Here is a 20,556-nt window from a genome sequence, read left to right as displayed (position 1 = left end):
TGTTGTCTGACGAACAACAGTTGCTGGGCATTCCGTGAATTAACATTCACTTTGGTTGTGTATCAAAGAATGTTACAGCACAGAAGCAGGCCATTCAGGCCATCGCTGTGGCGCTGGATCTTCAAAAGAGATAGCCAATTAGTTTGACTCATTCCCCAGAGTCTGCATTTGTTTTTCTTTCTCGGGTAAATCACCAAGTAGGCCGTAGGCTGGATTATCATAGATAATTCTGGCCAACAAACCCCAGGGAAAATGTAAAGAGGGAACAGGGGAGGATTACCAGGCTGTTGCTAAGGATGAGGGACTTTAGTCATGAGGGAATGTTGGAAAAATGACAACAGTTTTCCATGGAGCAAGATGGCGGAAGCTGAATCCATTAAAAAAATTGAAAGCAAGCTGGACAAGTAGCTGAGGTTGAGGAATTTATTGGCCTCAATATTTCAGATGGTGGGGTTTCCCTTCCTGCCATCTGAATAGTCAGTCAGGAAGACTTAGGTACGGACACCGAGATGGCCTGATTTGGCACAATCAACATGGATTGATGAATGGGAAGTCACGTTTGATCAACCTGTTGGAGCTTTTTTGGAATTCACTACGGCAGAAAGTAGTTGAGGCCAAAACATTGTCTGATTTCAAGAAGTTAAAGGGATCAAGGGATATGGGGGGAAGGCAGGATCCGGATATTGAATTTGATGATGAGCCGTGATCGGAATGAATGGCGGAGCAGGCTCGAAGGGCTGAATGGCCTACTCCTGCTTCTGGTTTCTATGTTTTTGAGGGTGTTACCCACAGAATTGAAGGCTTTGGGTAAAGTCCCCTGCAGGCGGCTGGTTAGCAAAATATAAGCAACTGGGATAGTGAGTAATAAATTGACATGGATTAAGGTTTGGTTAACTGGCAGGAAGCAGAGAGAAGGAATAGAGGGCTCATTCTCAAGTCGACAGGCTGTGATTAGTCCAGGGATCAGTAATCGACCTCAGTTGTTCAAAATACATCAATGATTTGGATGTGGGGACCAAATGCAATAAATTTGCGGATGGCACAAAGCTAGGTGGGAATGTGTGCTGTGAGGAGAAGTCAAAGCAGCTTACAAAGAGATATTGATAGGCTTTCATGGGAAAATGTGAAGTTGTTCACTTTGGAAGGAAGAACAAAAGGACAGAGTATTATTTAAATAGAGAAAATCTGCAGAAAGCTGCAACACAAAGGGACTTGGGGGTATTTGTGCGTGGAACACAGAAAGCTAGCAGACAGGTATTCAGGGAGCCTAATGGAATGTTGGCCCTTACTTTGAGGGTGTTGGAGTATAACAATAGGGAGTTTTTGCTGCAACTGTATAACATACTGGTGAGACCACATCTGAAACACTGTGAGCAGTCTTGGCCCCCTTATTTAAGGGAAGATATTATTTCATTGGAGGTAGGATGATCCCCGATGCGGAGGGATTGACTTATGAGGAAAGGTTAAACAGGTTGGGACTCTACTCATTAGAATTGAGAAGAATGAGAGGCGACCTCATTGAAACATACAGGATTCTTCAGGGGCTGAGAGGATGTTCCTCCTCATGGGGGATTTAAGACAGAGATGAGGAGGAATTTCTTCTCTGAGGGTTGGGAGTCTTTGGAACTCCTTGCTGTAGAGAGCTGAGGGGGCAGAATCCTTATGTATATTTAAGGCTGAGACAGATAGATTTTTGATCAGTAAGGAAATCAAGGATCGCGGGGAAAGGGCAGGAAAGTGGACTTGAGGAATGTCGGATCAGCCATGATCCTGGTGAACGGCGGAGCAGGATTGAGGGGCTGAACAGCCTAGTTCTGTTCCTATTTTTTCTAGTATTATTTCTTATGGCTTCAAGAGATTTTGGGCAGACTTGGTGAATGGGCAAGAACAAGGCAGATGGAATATAGTGTGGAAAAATGTGAGGCTATCCACTTTGGTAGAAGGAACAGATGTGCGGAGTATTTCTTAAATGGTAAGAGATTAGAGAGTGTAGATGAGCAAAAGGACTTGGGAATACTTGTTAACGTATCACTGAAAGTTAACCTACAGCTAACAAGCAATTAGAAAGGCTTTTAAGAGATGTTAGCCTTAATTGTATAAGAATCTGAGTAGAGGAGTAACAAAATCTTGCTTCAATTGTAAAAACCTTAGTTAGATCTCGCCTAGTGCATTGTTTAGTTTTAGTTCCTTTACCTTAGGAAGGATATTATTGTCATAGAGGGAGCAAAACAAAGGTTCACAGACTTGTTCTGGGGTTGGCAGGACTGTCCTGTGAAGAGGGATCGGGCAAACTGGGCCTCTGTTCGCTAGTGTTTCAAAGAATGAGAGATGATCTAATTGAAACGTAAGGGTAGATGTGGGGAAGGTGTTTACCCTCGCTGGGAAGTCTGGAACCGGAGGATACAATTCCAAAATAACGAGGAAGCTCTAAGAACTGAGATGGGGAGAAACTTGATGAAGGAGGGTTGTGAATCTTTGGAATTCTCTATCCCAGAGGCCTGTGGAAGCCCAATTGTTGAGCATGTTTAAAGAAGAGATTGACAAATTTCTAAATATCAATGACATAAAGAGATATGGGGATAGTGTGGGGAAAACGGTTTGATGATGAGCCATGATCATATTAAATGGTGGTGATGGGCTGAATGGTCTACTCCTGCTCCTATGTTGTAAACACAACACAGAATATTACAATCACATCACCCAACATCAACTCCAACACCAGAACTGCATCACGTAATGTAGTGCAGCACAGCATCCGCAGGCACGGTGAACCATGCCATGCCATACCAGCACTAGCATTGCGGTGTTCCATACTAGTACTGGATTACACCAACATACATGATTCCGTTTGGTGGAGTGGAATATGTTATTCCCAGGCAATTGTAGGAATTCCTGATCTTCGTGTTTCATAGTGATATTGTCAAATCCTGAATGAGACGCTGTCAGAAAAAAACCCTGCTCTGGACTGAGACAGTGTGTGTTAGTGGTGAATCTCTGGAATTCTCTGCCCGTTGAAGTGGTGGAGGCTGCCTCGCTAAATATTTCTAAGACGCGGGGTTGATGGGTTTTTGATAAGAGAGGGGATTAAGGGTTATGGGGAGAGGGCGGGAAGGTGGAACTGAGCCACAACAGATCAGCCATGATCTTATTGAATGGCGGGGCAGGCTCGAAGGGCTAGATGGCCTACTCCTGCTCCTATTTCTTATGTTCTTATGTTCTTATACATGTGATCTGAACTGCCTAAAACAAGAACAGATGGAGACAGTTACTTACAGAGACCAGGCAACTTAATTGCCCTGTCATTCTGTGTATGCCATAGTCAGTGCTGCAGGAACAGGAGAATAATAACATACTGACAGCATGTGCTGACACATCATGGGAGGAGCTGTTAATTATAAGGAACAATTGATTAGACAGTTAACGTTGCTAAAACAAATCTGAAATGAAAAGTTCACTCAATCATAAGTGAGTTTCATTATAATGTCCCATTTCTGCAAGACAACATCTTTATTACACTGGCTTTTTCTATGAGCTTGGAATCTAACGAAGGAATTTGCTTGCCTGTTCACTTGGATGTTAAAAAGTTGTATAGGGAAACCATTGCACTGTAGGTTACTGGAAGGATGCAGTCAGATGGGCTGAAGGGTCTTCATTTATGGTTTTAGTGGATCTAATTGTACTTTCTGACAAATGTGCTTTGAGAAGAATGGCTGATGTACGGTGCAAGCTGATGGGATTTGTCTTGTCAGTGGTAGCAGAAAAAACATTACACATGTCCGCACACACATGCACACACAGGCACACATTTCTGCCAGTCAGCCCACATATGATCATCTCCTCTGCTGTAATCTATTTCCTGACTTTTGTCTTGCAGGCTCACCTCTCTCCTTCTACCCTGCACTTATTCTGTTACTTCTCTTATCTGTGACTCTTTCAGGCAGGGAACCATTCAGGATTCAAATATCCGAGTTATTTTTCCACACTGCCTGTCAAATCTCCCACTACTGCTGCACTGAACTCTTTAAACCCTGTCCACTTTGATGATTTCCCTCCCCATCCCCACAAGTTGCCACCGTTAGAACAGTTATGCGTGGCACAGTGGTTAGCACTGCTGCCTCTCAGTGCCAGGGACCATTATTTGATTCCTGGCTTGGGTCACTGTCTGTGCGGAGTTTGCGCATTCTCTCTGTGTCTGCGTGTCCGTGTTTCCTCCCACATTCTGAAGATGTGTGGGTTAGGTAGATTGGCCATGCTAAATTGCCCTTTAGTGTGCCAAGATGTGTAGATTAGGAGGGTAAATATACAGGGTTATGGGGATAGAGCCTGGGCAAGATGCTTTGTTGGACTGTTGGTGCAGACTTGATGGGTTGAATGGTCCTCTTCTGCACTGTAGGGATCCTATGATTATATAAAATTCCTGTGCCAAGACTGTGGCCTGAGAGAATTGTTGCATTTCATTCCTATATCACCTACGTTCTCTTCTCACTATGATTGACATCCTGGGCTAAACCTTATTGTCTTTTAATCGAGAGCAAACCTTTAAAGCAGAGATGAGGAGGAATTTCTTCAGCTAGAGGGTGGTGAATCTGTGCAACTCATTACCAGAGGCCTGTGGAGTCCAGGTCATTGAGTGTCTTTAAGACAGAGGTAGATAGGTTCTTGATTAATAAGGGGATCAGGGGTTACAGGGAAAAGGCAAGAGAATGGGGATGAGAATCAAGTCAGTCATGATTGAATGGCAGAGCAGACTTGATGGGCCGAATGGCCTAATTTTGCTCCTCTATCTTATGGTCTAATCTGTGTGAGAATAAATCTGTCCCCAAAGCAGCACACTGTATAGTCAGTGCACTATACAGTGTGAGAGCATAGGGACAGGAGGAGGCCATTCAGTCCCTCAAGCCTAACCCATCACTCAACATGATAATGGTTAATCTGTGACTCAATTCCATGTACCTGCCCTTCCCACTGGATAACAAATTTCCCTCAATTCGGCTTCAAAATTAACAATTGACAAGTGGCAAGTTTAGTTTGTCGCAGTTGTGCCTATTCACTGAATCTATCAATACCTCTTTGTAATGTTGTGCTTTTGTCTACACTGTTGTTAATGTGCCATCAACAAACTTTAATACATGGTACTCTCCCCCATTGTCTAAGTCATTAATAAATATTCTAAATTGTTGATGTCCCAGCTCAGATCATTGTTAGTCACACCCAGCCGGTGAGAGTATTTGTCCGTTATCACTGCTCTCAATCGCCTGATTTTCAGCCTGTTTTTTAATCAGTGATCTTGTCTTCATTCAGGCCTCTGGACAAATACCAATCGGCAGTCTTGTTAGATGCAATCTCCGTGCTTGTTATTCTGTGCAGACGGGTGTGTCTCAGGTGTATTACCGTCCCGTGACCATACCTGTAAACATTAAGGGAGATTTGTACCTTGTCAGCAGTGGAACCTGGCAGAGATGGCATTTACTGAGAGTTATCATGGGCGGCACGGTGACACAGTGGTTGGCACTGCTGCCTCACAACGCCAGAGACCTGGATTCAGTTCCAGTCTCGGGCCACGGTGGAGTCTACACCTTCTCCCTGCATCTGCGTGCGTTTCCTCCGGGTGCTCCAGTTTCCTCCCACACTCTGTGCAGGTTAGGTGGATTGGCCATGCCCCTTACTGTCAGGGGGGATTAGCAGGGTAAGTACTTGAGGTTACGGGAATAGATCCTGGGTGGGATTGTGGTTGGTGCAGATTCGATGGGCCAAATGGCCTCTTCCTGCACTGTAGGGATTCCGTGGGCCAACCACAGACTTACACTAATGAATTCCACAGGTTGCTAAAGTGATGTAGTTCTGGAGTTCAGAAAAATGAGGGGCGAGGCATCTGATTGAGGGATATAAGATGCTAAAGGGAATTAATAAGGGGGACATTGAACAGATATTCCCCCTTGTGGGACACTCTAGAACAAGAGACCATTATTATAAAGTGAGAGGTGGATTGTGAATCTGTGGAACTCGCTGCCTCAGAGTGTAGTGGAAGCAAGACCAATCAGCTGATTCAAGAAAGAGATAGATATGTTTCTGATCATAGAAATATTTTGGCAGTGTTTTCTGGGTAGTTTGCTGAGTTTCTGCTGGCAGCTGATAGCTTTGTCTCACAATGTACGTACACACTGCACAGTTGCGCGCCGTACTCCCACGGTTTTATATTTAGTTATTTTAATGAACAGATTATTGCCCGCCTGACCTAGATTTCCTGATTGGAGTGTGGGCTGGTGGAGAGAGGCTGTCCGCTGGTTTTGAAACTTAATGATTTTAGAGAATTCATATGTGAAGTATGAGCACCTTTTTTTAGTTTTTAACAATATGATTTTTATCTCTCTGCACCCTGGATTTTTACCTCATTCCAATGGCCACTCTAATGGTAATAGGTTCTGACATCTCCATCTCACAGGGGCAACCTGGCTGGCCCTGGTGACCCTGCTCTCCTGCATCTCAGTTCCAGCGGTGGATGCTGCCCCCAGAGCTAATGCTGAGATTGAAATGCTGCAAAGTGTTTCCTCAGAAGGAACTCTTCAAATGCAGACAATAAAAATAGAACAAAACTTACTCCAATTTATAAATCAAAGAAAGAGTTTAATAAAGAAACTTCATTACTCCCAAACTTTGGACCTCACCCTAGGCCAATCCAAGTTCCCCACAGTTCCCAACAGGTTCATATTTACAATGAGTCAGCTGACCATCACATCATCCTGTAACTGGTTCCATGGTTTACTGGGTCAGCTGACCCTTACAGCTTGTTACCAATGGTCATATTGTTGTCACCGGTTGCATTCCAACACAATGTTCTCAGAGTCAGGCTTTCATTCTTTAAGGGGATGGGAGCCCTAATGGCAATTGATTAGATGCCAAATGGGTCCTAAATTCAGCCTGGTGTCCTGCAAGTGCTTGAGACGGCCCCTGGTGTTTGGGCCCACCTTCATATCTCACATTGTCCTGACTAAATTCATCCAATGACTTTACTTTGTCCTAATTTAACTCTTAAAGTTGTAACATTCCCATCTGGTCGTCTGTGTCAATTTACACTCCATCTGGCCCTTGGAATAATCTTTATAGGTACCTAGCCCCCTTTGCCTACTAATAAAAATAGATTCATTCTGAGTAACTGTGAGAATGTGGATCTAGTTGCTTATTATTAAATTATATGGATCATTATATGTACAACTGCGCAGTCTGTTAATCACTGTCTTGTTAAATGTAAACAGAAGAGGTTTCCATGGTAATGAATGTGGATTGCCTTGGCTTCCAAGATTTGTAAAGACAGAACATGGAGGTGAATGTAAAGAACCACAGTCATCTCATTGTGCTGGTGCCAGGGGTCACACACAGTGCATGTAGGTCACAACTAAACTATCGCTTAACAACACTTATATAATGCATTTAGCACAAGCCAAACATCCCAGAATCTACCAGGCAATAATTAACGCCTAGCGAGTGAATAGAGGGATGACTTGGTCAGGGGTTGGTTTTGAGGAAGTTCTCAAAGTGATAGAGAGTTCAAGAGGCAGAGAGGTTTTGGGAAGGAATTCGAGAGTTTAGAACCTAGATGATGGATGATGCAGCCACCAGTGGTGCGGTGAGTGGAGAAGGGTGTGAACAAATTGCCAGAGTTGAAGGAATGAAGAGTTTTCTAAGAGTTGTACGGCTGGAGGTGAGTACAGACAAAGAAGGGGTGAAGCTAAGAAGGGCCTTGAGTACAAGGTGAGAAATTTAAAATGGAGCTAATCAGGGAAAATAATCCTCTATCAAGTGTCTGCCTCACTCTGTCACTTCCAGACTTGTTAACTACCAAACTAGCTGTGGGGTTATGGGGATAGGGCCTGGGTGATTGTGGTCAGTGCAGACTCAGAAATCGTGGAAACCCTACAGTGCAGAAGGAGGCCATTCAGCCCACTGAGTCTGCACCGACAACAATCCCACCCAGTCCCCAGTCCCCAGTCCCTAGTCCCATAACCCCACATATTTACCCTGCTAATCCCTCTAACCTACATATCCTGGGACACTAAGGAGCAATTGTGTATGGTCACTCAACCTAACCTGCACATCTTTGGACTGTGGGAGGAAACTGGAGCACCTGAAGGAAACCGATGCAGACACGAGAGAATGTGCAAACTCCACTAAGACAGTGACCCAAGCTGGGAATTGAATCCGGGTCTCTGGAGCTGTGAGGCAGCTGACATAATAGACTTGATGGGCTGAATGGTCTCCTTCTGCACTGTATGATTCTATGATAAACCAACCCTGCCAGTATTCACAAACTGCACCTCTCAGTGTTGTAGGGCTGAAGAATATTGCTGAGGTGAGGTGGAGAGATTGAACGCAAGGATGAGAATTTTAAATTGGACAGCCCAAAACGAGGGGCAGTTGAAGCTCACCGGATCGATGGACAAGCAGGACTTGCAATAATGGAGTGGAGTGGAGTTTTGGATGGAATGAAACTTATGATGGGTGGAAGATCTGAGCATTAGAGCGGTTGTGTCTGGGTTAATATAACCAAACCGAAGATGAGGAATTTTACAGTGTTGATTGCAAACAGCGTAAGTAAGTAATATGGAAATACAGTCCCTGTGATAGACAGAAAACAGAATCAGATAATCAGCCCAGGGTCAAATAAGATGGAGCAGATGTGAATAGTTTAACTTTAGTGATGGTGACTTGTGTATAGTCACCCAAATTCCTGTTACCCTCACAGTTTCTGGTCTTTACATGAGCACCAGCCTATTTCTTTTTAAGCAAAATTCTGTTCTATATCGTCCCTGTCCATTAAAATTGTAAATCCTCTGAAATATAAATAGAAAATGCTGGACACATTCAACATGTCCAGCTGCTGTGTGTGTGTGTGCGAGAGACAGAGAGAAACCTTTCAGACTGATGACCGACAATTCGAAAACTGCATTTTCTAATGTGCTGTGAACAATGTCACAGGATATCTGATGGCCAGTATGCACATGTGTATCTACATACGTGTGTGTGTGTGTAAAACATCATATATCCAACTAAGTTCAGATGTCACATTTGAAAATATAAAATGGTTACTAAAATACTGAACAATTTTGTTTTTTTTTGTGCACCTTGATGGGGGAAGACTTGCGCGTTTCACAACCTGTTTTGCGGCCCGGGGTCCCCAAAGCTGGCCCGGGGACCTCCGAGCTGGCCCAGGGTCCTCTGAACTGGCCAGGGGCCTAGGGTCCTCCGGGCTGGCCCACAGCTGGGATTCTCCAGTTCTGCTGCAGTGAATAGAGATTTGGCTGTTCACTGCAGTGCTGAAGTTTGGGACAAACTTGCCGTGGAACGCAGATATCCCAAAAGATTTCATGACTTCCCATGTTCTTGTGGGACTGGGAACCTGTGCTTGTGCAGGTATTTTACAGCTTTGGGCAGTACCTGTCCTTGACCCACCACCTGTCCTGGATGGGTCACCTTCACAATCTTGCTCTTTGTAAGATTGACCACGAGGGCAGCTGACTTTCATTTCTGGGTGAGAGATTGCTCCAAGTGAGATTCTGCTCTGAAAATCTCTTTATGATTAACCTCAGAGGACCTCTCACTTGGTGTATCCAGAGAACCTGGGCGTTGTTCTTGGAGATCTGGGTTCGAATCCCACCATGGCAAATGGAGAAATTTGATTCCAGTATAAATCAGATATTAAAAGTGACCATGAACCCATTGCTGATTGTTGTAAAATCCCATCTGGTTCACTAATGGCCCTTAGGAAAGGAAATCTGCCATCCTTACCTAGTCTGACCTACATGTGACTCCAAATCTACAGCCATGTGGTTGACTCTTAAATGTCCTCTGAAATGGCCTAGTAAACCGCTCTGTTCAAGAGATAGGCAACAAATGCTGACCCAACCAGTGATGCCCGCATCCCCTGAATGAATTTAAAAATGAATCAAAATGTGTAAAACCAGATTCGTTAGGTGAGGCACTGGTGGCAAAAAGAAAGCCTGGTCTGGTTATCCCTATTATGAGGATTCACATATTCCCTGGGTTTTCTGTTCTGGTGGCACCGTTCGGGTGTCCGCTATTTTGGTAGATACGGTTCTCAGGGGAATGAGCTCTGGAGAATGGTTATCCACATCCACTATGGTAAGGGTATAGTGGTCACCTCCTTTGGTTTTGGGCAGGGGCTCTGCACAGTGCCAAGCGAAATGGTTCCCCAAAAGCTGGCACAGGAATCTTCGGTGTGGGTCTAATTGCAGGCTGGGGTTTCTCCACAAGCTGACAGGTGTGACCGCTTCTGAAAACCTTGCTACAATCTTGTGGAGGTGCGGCCAGTAAAAATTCCATCGATGTGGGATCGGGTTTTTCGTATTTCAACATGCCCAGCACTGGAATTTTGATTGCTAGCTATAATATTTCCCCATGGCACCTTGGCGACATTACTACCTGCTGGGTCACTGTTCACTCCTCGTTTGCAGGTATGGGAGGGGGCAGCTCGGTGGCACAGTGGTTAGCACTGCTGCACCAGAGCTCCAGGTTCTGGGTGTCGGTCTGTGCGGACTTTGCTTGGGTGTCTGCGTGGGTTTCCTCTGGGTGCTCCGGTTTCCACCCACAGTCCAAAGACGTGCTGGTTAGGTGGATTGGCCAACCTGAACTGCTCCATAGTGTCCAGAGATGTGCCAGTTGGGTGAATTAGCCATGATAAATGTGTGGGGTTGCAAGGATAGGGCAGGGAGGTCGGGCAAGGATAAGATACTCTTTCAGAGAGTTGGTGCAGGGTCAATGGGCCAAACGGCTTCTTTGTATATAATCTGTCTGTGGGGTCTTCACTGCAGTCAGAACCATGGCCTGGTCTGTTACCTAACTCCCATTTTCTGCACGGGGCTTGTGTACCCAAACAAATCCCTCAGGTTTTTCCCAGGAACTCCAGCAATCAGCACGGAGATGTCCTGCCTTCCAGCTGTTTAGAACATAAGAACATAAGAAATAGGAGCAGGAGTAGGCCATCTAGCCCTTCGAGCCTGCCCCGCCATTCAATAAGATCATGGCTGATCTGTCGTGGCTCAGTTCCACATTCCCGCCCTCTCCCCATAACCCTTAATCCCCTCTCTTATCAAAAACCCATCAACCCGCGTCTTAAAAATATTTAGCGAGGCAGCCTCCACCACTTCAACGGGCAGAGAATTCCAGAGATTCACCACCCTTTGAGTGAAGAAGTTCCTCCTCAACTCCGTTCTAAACCGCCCCCCCTTTATCTTGAGGCTGTGCCCTCTAGTCCTACTGTCTTTTTTGAGCGGGAAGAGTCTCTCCACCTCTATCCTATCCATCCCATTCATCATCTTATACGTCTCAATGAGATCTCCCCTCATTCTTCTAAACTCTAATGAGTACAAGCCTAGTTTATTCAGCCTCTCCTCATAGCTCAACCCCCTCAACTCCGGTATCAGCCTAGTAAACCTCCTCTGCACTCCCTCCAAGGCCAATATATCTTTGCGCAGGTGCGGCGCCCAAAACTGCACACAGTACTCCAGCTGTGGCCTCACCAATGCCCTATACAGCTGCAGCAAGACCTCCCTACTTTTATATTCAATCCCCCTCGCTATGAAGGCCAGCATCCCATTCGCCTTCCTGACCACCTGCTGCACCTGCAAGCTGGGTTTTTGCGACTCATGCACAAGGACCCCGAGGTCCCTCTGCACCGTCGCCTGCTGCAGTTTTTCGCCCCGTAAGTAATAGTCCTTCCTACCATTATTCCTACCAAAGTGGACCACCTCACACTTGCCAACATTAAATTCCATTTGCCATTTCCTGGCCCATTCGCCCAGCCTATCTAGATCCTTCTGCAGACTCTCCACACCCTCCGCACAATTTGTCGTTCCACCAATCTTGGTGTCATCAGCAAATTTCGACACCCTGCACTCGGTTCCCTCCTCCAGATCATCTATATAAATGGTAAATAGCTGAGGCCCCAGCACCGACCCCTGGGGCACTCCACTAGTCACCAACCGCCAATCCGAATAGCACCCGTTGACCCCCACTCTCTGCCTCCTATTTGACAACCAATCCTCTATCCACGCTAACACCCTACCCCCAACTCCATGTCCCTCGACCTTCTGCAATAACCTCTTGTGAGGCACTTTGTCAAACGCCTTCTGAAAATCTAGAAAGACCACATCCACCGGCTCCCCTCTATCCACCGCCCTAGACACATCCTCATAGAACTCCAGTAAATTTGTCAGACATGACTTCCCTTTAATGAAACCGTGTTGCGTCTGCTCTATCAAGCAATTCCCTTCAAGATGCCTCGCAATTTCCTCCTTAATGACGGATTCTAACATTTTACCTACCACAGACGTTAAACTAACCGGCCTATAATTCCCCGCCTTTTGCCTGGCACCCTTCTTAAACAACGGCGTAACATTAGCCGTTTTCCAATCATCCGGCACTACCCCGGAATCCAACATGCGGGCTTCTTGGCTTCACTCCTCAGCACCATCCTTTCAGATCTGTGGAGGGACCCCTATATTCTCAGCTGTTCCTTCTCCCCCGTGAGTTTTCAGAAATGGAGAAGAATAGAAGATAGATGACTAGGGAAGGGCTACGTGTGACTCCACAGCAATGTGGTTGACTCTCAACTGCCCTTGGAAATGGCCGAGGAAGCCACTCAATTGTATCCAATTGCTACAAAAGGAACGAACAGCCAGATCACCCAGCATCAACCTAGACACTAGAAACAATAGCGGCAAACCCAGCCCTGTCAATGCTGCAAAGCCTCTTGACTAACATCTGGGAGAGCTGTCTCATAGACTAGTCAAGCTACAGCTTGACGTAGTTATTCCCACAGAATTAAACCTTCTAGGTAATGTCCCAGGCAACACCATCCCTGGATATGTCCTGTCCCACTGGCAGGACAGATCCAGCAGAGGTGGCAGCACAGTGGTATTATAGTTGGGAGGGAGTTGTCCTGAGAGCCCTGAACATAGACACTGGACCCCACAAAGCCTTGTGGCACCAGTTCAGTCATGGGCAGGAAAGCCTCCTGCTGATTTATCACGTACTGTTCCCCCTCAGCTGATGAATCAATGCACCTCTATGTTGAACACCATTTGGAGGAAGCACTGAGGGTGGCAGGGGTGCAGAATGTACTCTGGTGGGGGGGGACTGGAGATTCCCTTCCAAGTCACTCGCTGTCCTGATTTGGTAGTATATCACCGTTCCTTCACTGCCACTGGATCAAAATCCTGTAACTCCTTCTTTAACAGCACTGTGGGTGTACCTACACCTCAGGGATTGCAGCAATTCAAGAAGGCAACTCACCACCATTGAAGGGCAATAAATGCTGGTCTAGTCAGCGACACCCACATCCCATAAATGAATAATGAGGCTGTTTACTGATGGTATGGAATTTCTGACAGTAAGCCTCTGGCATCAACAGGGACGCATTTACAACCCTTTTTGTTGCCTCATAGTTTGTTGCACCTTCCCCGGGCAAGGGGAGTAAAATCTGTGAGTTTTTCCTCTCAATTTACTTTGCCACAGCAGGAACCCGTGTTGGGATGGCCATTTTAATTACTGCGCTATCTTTTCTAAAGAGATAAAGAAGATGCCACTATTCTTTATCAATGGTAGGGCTAAATGGGCAAATTTGAATCCTTTGTCCTTTAGTCTGCAGCTAGAGGTGTCTTCAAAGGACACAGTGGGCTCTTTCCTCTCGGCTCGAGTTGTTTTAATTTACACTCCCTATTTTCCCTGGACTTTTCTCTTCTTTCCCTGGGCAGCATGTGGCACAGTGGTTAGCACTGCTGCCTCATAGTGCCATGGATTCCAGTTCGATTCCTGGCTTTGGTCTGTTTGTGCGGAGTCTGCACATTCTCCCCGTGTCTGCATGGGTTTCCTCCGGGTGCTCCGGTTTCGTCCCACAGCCTAAAAGACGTGCTGGTTAGGTTCGTTAACCCGAACAGACACCAGAGTGTGGTGACTAGGGGAATTTCACAGTAACTTCATTGTGTAAGCCTACTTGTGACACTAATACATAAACTTCACATTTTATTATTTCCCTTTCATCTCTTTCTTTCTCTTTTTCCCTTCCCTCAAATTCCATTTCCAATTCTCGCTATCCAGTCTTAATTTTTCTCTTGCTAATTAACCTGCTTCAGTTTCCTCAATTTCCACCTCAAGATGTTTGGCCATCTGTTTTAAAATTTCCACCTTTCTAGATTTCGGGCTGAATTTCACCTCCAAGTGCCTATCTACATCTTCTTAATTCTTCAAACTGTTATGATCCAGCAGATGTTAATTGCCATTGGAACCAAATTCCAAAGGGAAACTTGACCCACGTATCACAACCCTTTTTATCCTGATTTTGATAATGAGAAGAAAGGTTTACTGAATTCATCAGTCAAAAATTCCAGTAACAATTTTGGGTTGTTAAACATCAAATAAGAGTATTTATTAAGAGAAACACGTGAGATTACTTTTACACGGTTAAAATTGGTCTAACAATAGAGTCCCCACTTGATCAGACTCACAAATAAACACCCTTTATGCAACAACTAAAAATCCAGCAATATTACCAAGGCAAACCTACTGTTGCTGTAGGAAAGGTGTATCACAGGATTTTGCACTCACATTCACTCTGCTGTGGAAATTCAAAACTTCAGACACCAGGTTGCTTTCTGCAGCCTCAAGACCCTTCTGGCTTAACTGAATGGCTTAATTAAACTGTTTCTCCCCCAGCCCAAAGTGGTTGCTAGCAGGTCCCTATCCCCAAGACAGCTAAACATCTCTCCTTGATTGCTTTTTCATTTCTGATTTCCCCCATTGTCCTTAGCACTTCTTTAAACTTAACTTCCCAAAATATAAAAATCTTACATGTTCTCCATATACCCGCACCCCTACTTTTTGGATCAAATAAAAAAATGTAATCACATTTCTATGCTTACTTATTGCAAGTTTGTAAACCCTTTTTATTTCCCTTTGAAATTTAACAGCTGGAAGCAACAAAGCCGTAGTTTATCTCCTAATTCAAATTTCTATCCACTGTTTATTTTCTTATAATGTGGGGATGCTGGTGTTGGACAGGGGTGGGCACAGTAAGAAGTCTCACAAGACCAGGTTAAAGTCCAACAGGTTTATCTGGAATCAGGAGCTTTCGGAGTGCTGCTCCTTCATCAGGGTGAGTCTCTGATGAAGGAGCAGTGCTTCAAATGCTCGTGATATCAAATATACCTGTTGGACTATAACCTGGTCTTGTGAGACCTCTTCCTATTTTCTCATAGAAAATCCACTTCAACATTCCTGTTTCATTTGCTTGCCTTTAATACTTATGCTCCTCTGATGTTCTAACCTTTGCAGCCACCCTATCTTCAGTTCAGTTAACTTAGTTTCACTCACACAATTACACAGTAGACCTGAAAACTGTTAAGGGTAATAACATCTTTTGCCACACAAGGATCCCTTATCTTTTCACCTACTATCTCATTTTGCTGTATAAAAGCATTGACATTGAATGTGGACATTCTAGCATTTTAGTATCACAGACCAAATAAAACCCTTTGCAGATTTTAAATTGCTTTTGAAAGAATAATTTACTTTCTCCACTCCAATTCTTCCATCAGCCTGTGGGACCATTTCTGGATGCAAGCCCCTAGTTTGGTTCTGACCAGATGTGGAGGAGTGAATTGGCTTCACTCTCTCCATGGATGTTCACACAAAGATCTAAGTTTCTTTTTCACGTGGATCTGTCTTTCCTGAATCAACGATTATTTAACTATTTAAGCTGTGAGCAATAAGGAGCCAATCAAACAAGGTTTTCTTAAGCTAAAGAAAGCAAGTTTATTAACCACTAAACTCAAGGGAAAAAAATACTAAAAATGTAACAGTGCACACACACGTATCAGAAATAAGCAGAGTTAGAATCCAACAAAAAAAAATCCGACAGAATGTATGTTAAGCATCCTTTTATTGTCCATGATTCATAGGGTGGGATTTTCTGGCTGGGCTCACCCCAAGACTGGAAAATCCTGCCCAAGGTTAATGGACCGTTGCACGCTCCATGTCCTTCCTGCTACGATTCCGCCCATAGCTTTTTAAACTTAGTGGTGGTTTTGGATTAGCTGGTTTTGTGGATGCAGTCAGATGCAATTGTTGCAATTATACCAAGATCTCATTTGTTGGTAGATTCCTAATAATGATGGCTTCTGACCTCAGTACTACACTTGTTCCAAAATTGAGAGAACCCCTTGCAAAATGTCTCTTCTGCTGGAAACCTTCTTGCAATGTCCCTTCCGTGGTTGCAGCCTGATCTGAAATACTTCGCCTGTTGTGTATTTCCAAGGGCTTTGGGTGGGCCTGTCCATGGCAGTCATTGTTTCAATGTCCAGTACTTTGTGTCTTCCTTAGATAGTTACCCCTCTCAAATCTCCTTTTGGCCTCTTTTCCCAACCATAACAGTCATAATTTCTCTAATCTATTATCATAACTGAAGTTCCTCACACCCCTGGAACCATTCTCATGAATCTTTCCTGCACTTTCTCCAGTGCCCTCACAACTTTCCTAAAATGTGGCAGCCAGAACTATTCTAGCTGAAGCCAAACTAGTGTCTTCTACAAGTGAATGTGAATTGCTGTGATATTTTAATTGATCCTATAACCTAATACTGCCTGTTTTTTTTTATTGATTTGAATGTTCATAGTTAGATAGTTGATTTAGGTCCTCTTGTTTTTCTCGGTTTTGTGTGCTGTGGGGTGGCGCAGTGATTAGCATTGCTGCCTCATAGTGCCAGGGACCCGGGTTTGAGTCCTGGCTTGGGGCATTGTCTGTGGGGAATCTGTATGTTCTCCCCATGTCTGCGCGGGTTTCCTCTGGGTGCTCTGGTTTCCTCGCATAGTCCAAAGATGCACTGGTTAGATGCATTGGTCATTGGTAAATTCTTGCTTGGATTACCCGAACGGGCACCAGAGTGTGATGAGTGGGGGATTTTCACAGTAACTGCATTGTAATCATGATGTGGAGTTGCCAGCGTTGGACTGGGGTAGGCACAGTAAGTAGTCTCACAGTATCAGGTTATGAGACTACTTGCGTGATGGAGCAGTGATTCAAAAGCTTGTGCTAACAAGTAAACCTGTTGGACTTTAATCTGGTGTTGTGAGACTGTTCGTTGCAGTGTTAATGTAACCCTACTTGTGACACTAATAAATAAACTTTAACTTTGCTTTGTTTCCTAGCCCTGCAACACTACATGTATTCTAGGTAAATTGGGATGATTGCCTCTTGTTTTGTTTTTTTTTGCTGCGCACTGTTTGGAAATATTCGTGGCCTGTTTATGTGGCATTTCCCTTCTTGCTCACCACATGACAGCACAGGCAATATCAGGAATTCAGCATGTGGATCAGTGCCAGAAGGCACTCTGATTCAGACTGACAGGCTTTTGATTCAGTGCACTGCACTGCCAATGGGTGAATGAATCCTTCTGTGCAGACACAAGAAATAAGTTTTGAGTGATTTGGATAATGCGCCAGAGGGAAATTTTGTGCAGTTGTTAATCGGCCTCTTACAGAATCAATGTGATTAATGCAAACACTCCCTTTAGAATCTCAATTTATGAGATTAAATATTTTTTTCTTCTTCTAATTGAACTATTCTGTAGTGTCTGCAGGTGTGGCTAGCAATTTCATGCACCACGGAAGGATCTTTCACAATATCAAACTCAAAGTCTATTATCGTATGCGTCAACTACTAAATTATTCAACATCCCAGAGGGTGGTGAGGGATTGGAATGCCCTGCCTGCTGCAGTTGTAGATGCGCCTAGTTTGGGGGCATTTAAGAGATCCATGGATAGGTTTATGGATGGAAAGGGATTGGTTTAGGTTAGAGGGTCATTGCTTTTTTCTTAATTGGTCGGCGCAACATCGTGGGCCGAAGGGCCTGTTTTGCGCTGTAGTGTTTTATGTTCTATCATTGCTGAGTGCAGTCTTTTACTGACACCCTTTAAGGTTATAGGTGCCATGTACCTGGAGAGGAGGCAGGATGTCTGCCGACTGATTAGAAGTAAGGCATTGTTTGGCTTCTGTAAAAGGAGTCGCATGAGGTCTACATCATCAACTCCTGCGAAATAAATGCTTTGATTCTTCACTTGATTCCTGCAGGAACCATTTGGCTGAGCCACATTGATGGGGTATTAAATAGGTGGAATAGGATGGGTATAGACTGCTGGATAAGTAGGCTCCAAAGAGCAAATGTCCTTTGCTCAGTCAAATTTTCAAGTGCAGCAGTATAAGATGGGGTGACACGGTGGTACAGCTGTTAGCACTGCTGCCTCACAACACCAGGTCACTGTTGTTGTGAAGTCTGCACTTTCTCCCCATGTCTGCATGGGTTTCCTCCAGGTGCTCCAGTTCCCTCCAACAATCTGGAAGACGTGTTGGTTAGATGCATTGACCCGAACAGGCAGCAGAGTGTGGCGCCGAGGGGACTTTCACAGTAACTTCTTTGCAGTGTAATATAAGCCTACTTGTGACTAATAAATAAACTTTTAACTTTAAGCTGTGCAGGTTAGGTTGATTGGCCATGCAAAATTGACTCTAGTGTCAGGGGGATCAACAGGGTAAATATGTGGGGTAATGGGAATAGGATCTGGTTGGAGTTGTGGTCGGTGCAGACTAGATGGGCCAAACAGCCTTCTGCACCATAAGGATTCTATGATAAAGACACAATAAAGAGGAGTGAAAGGAGCCAATCTGACCTTCTAAGCCTGCTCCACCATTCAATAAGATCATGCCTAATTTTCAACCTCAGGTTTACCTTCCCACTCTATCTCCATATCCCTTGATCCCCTTAGTATCTGATGTGTTTATCTCTGTCTTGAATATATTTGAAGACTCTACAACCACAGCTTACTGGAGAACTCCAAAGACCTGCAATGAAGACTTTTCACCTCTTCTCAGTCCCAAATGGTCAAACTCTTACCTAAGGCTGTGACCCCGTGTTCTAGGCTTCCCAGTCAGGGAAAAGATTTCTCAGCATCTGCTCTGTAAAGCCCCTTAAAAATTTTATATGAACTAATTAATCTCTCATTGTTCTAGACATTATTGACCTATTCTCCTGCCCCTACACGTTACTAACCCATCGCCAATCTCCCTTTCCTTTCCAAAGGCCATGAATGTGTTGTCATCTCTCAAATCCACATCCATCTTTCCTGAAATTTGACATTTAAATCTCTCCAATTATGTTTCCACACCTGCCACAGCACCAAAATGCCCCTAACCAAGGATACAAATGACGCCCTTTGTTACCTTGTGACCATGATACCCTCTGCAACTCTTACAGCCTTTGATACAATTAATTGTATCGCCCCCCCCCAATCCCACAGACCAGCTGAGTGGTAGGACTTCCCTTGCCTGGTTTCATCCTTACAAGGCTATCTCCAGCAATGGTTTCCCTTCTCATTGCCACTGGAATCCCTCAAGGATCTCAACCTTCTCCTCGTGTCCATCACATCTGCACGCTGTCACTTTGCAACCTCATCCATAGACACGGGGCCAGTTTCTATATCTGTATTGATAGCATCTAGCTCGACCTTTCTACATTCTTTCACTACCTCTATAGTTTGTGGCTCTTTATCTTGTTTACAGCCTTTGATTGGACAGAATTTCCCCCAACTAAACTTTAAGGGGAACCAAAGACATCACCTTTGTCTCCCCCCACAAACTCCTTGCCGTTAGTGAGGAAAGGACTGGGAATCAATGTCTCAATTTGACCAGGGTGTTTGTATCTAAGCACCCTCTCTGACCCTGAGCTAATCGTCTGATCCCGTGTCCTCTCCATCATCAAGAATTGTTTTTACCCCAGTAACATTGCCGGTCTCTGCCCCCAGCAGCGCTGAAGCTCCCACAGGTCTTTGCCATATCCAGATTTGACTTTACCAATGCTCTCTGCAGCCTCCCTCTCAATAATCTGTGAACCAACTTGTTCAAAACTCTGGTCATGCATCTTATCCAGCACCAAGCCCCACCCACCTAATTCCTAGTCCCCCACAGTCTCCTACTTAACATTCTCACGTTTGTGTTTACAACGTTAGAAGCTATTATTAAAGAGTAGCAGTTGTATGAGTTCAAAGTAATCAGGCAGAGTCAACATGGTTTTGTGAAAGGGAACTCATAATTATCCAACTTATTGGAGTTCTTTGAGGAAGTAGCGTATTCTGGATTAGGGGAAATGGTGGCTGTATTGTATTTCCAGACATGGCAATATATCACCATTCATCACTGTTGCTGGATCAAAATGGATCCCTCCCTAACAGCACTGTGGGTGTACCTACACCACATGGGCTGCAGTGATTTGAGAAGGAAACTTACCACCACCTTTTCAAATTAGCCATGGCCAATAAATGCTGGCGGTGCCAGAGACACTCTGCCAAAAAAAGATTGAAACATCTCAATTCTTCTCACTCACATTTCTAGAATACTCAGACCAAATGCTGCCCAGGTCCTACATTGTGAAATTCCTCATGTCAATCCCTCTGCCTCTCTCCAACTCCTTTTAAAACCTGTGCTTCCAGACAAGCT

The 20,556-nt window shown here is 44.6% G+C and overlaps 1 protein-coding gene across 4 annotated transcripts in view; it reads left to right on the top strand.

Annotated features, from left to right (window-relative positions):
- Positions 1-20,556, top strand: part of LOC145346851 (protein spire homolog 1-like) — a 232,187-nt gene that overhangs the window by 11,031 nt on the left and 200,600 nt on the right. The window lies entirely within an intron of this gene.

This window comes from Carcharhinus amblyrhynchos, chromosome 8, assembly GCF_965287045.1.
Source record: "Carcharhinus amblyrhynchos chromosome 8, sCarAmb.v2.hapA, whole genome shotgun sequence".
Lineage (NCBI taxonomy): Eukaryota > Metazoa > Chordata > Chondrichthyes > Carcharhiniformes > Carcharhinidae > Carcharhinus > Carcharhinus amblyrhynchos.
The sequence above is the reverse complement of the archived record's forward strand: the minus strand, read 5'-3'. Positions and strand labels throughout refer to the sequence as shown.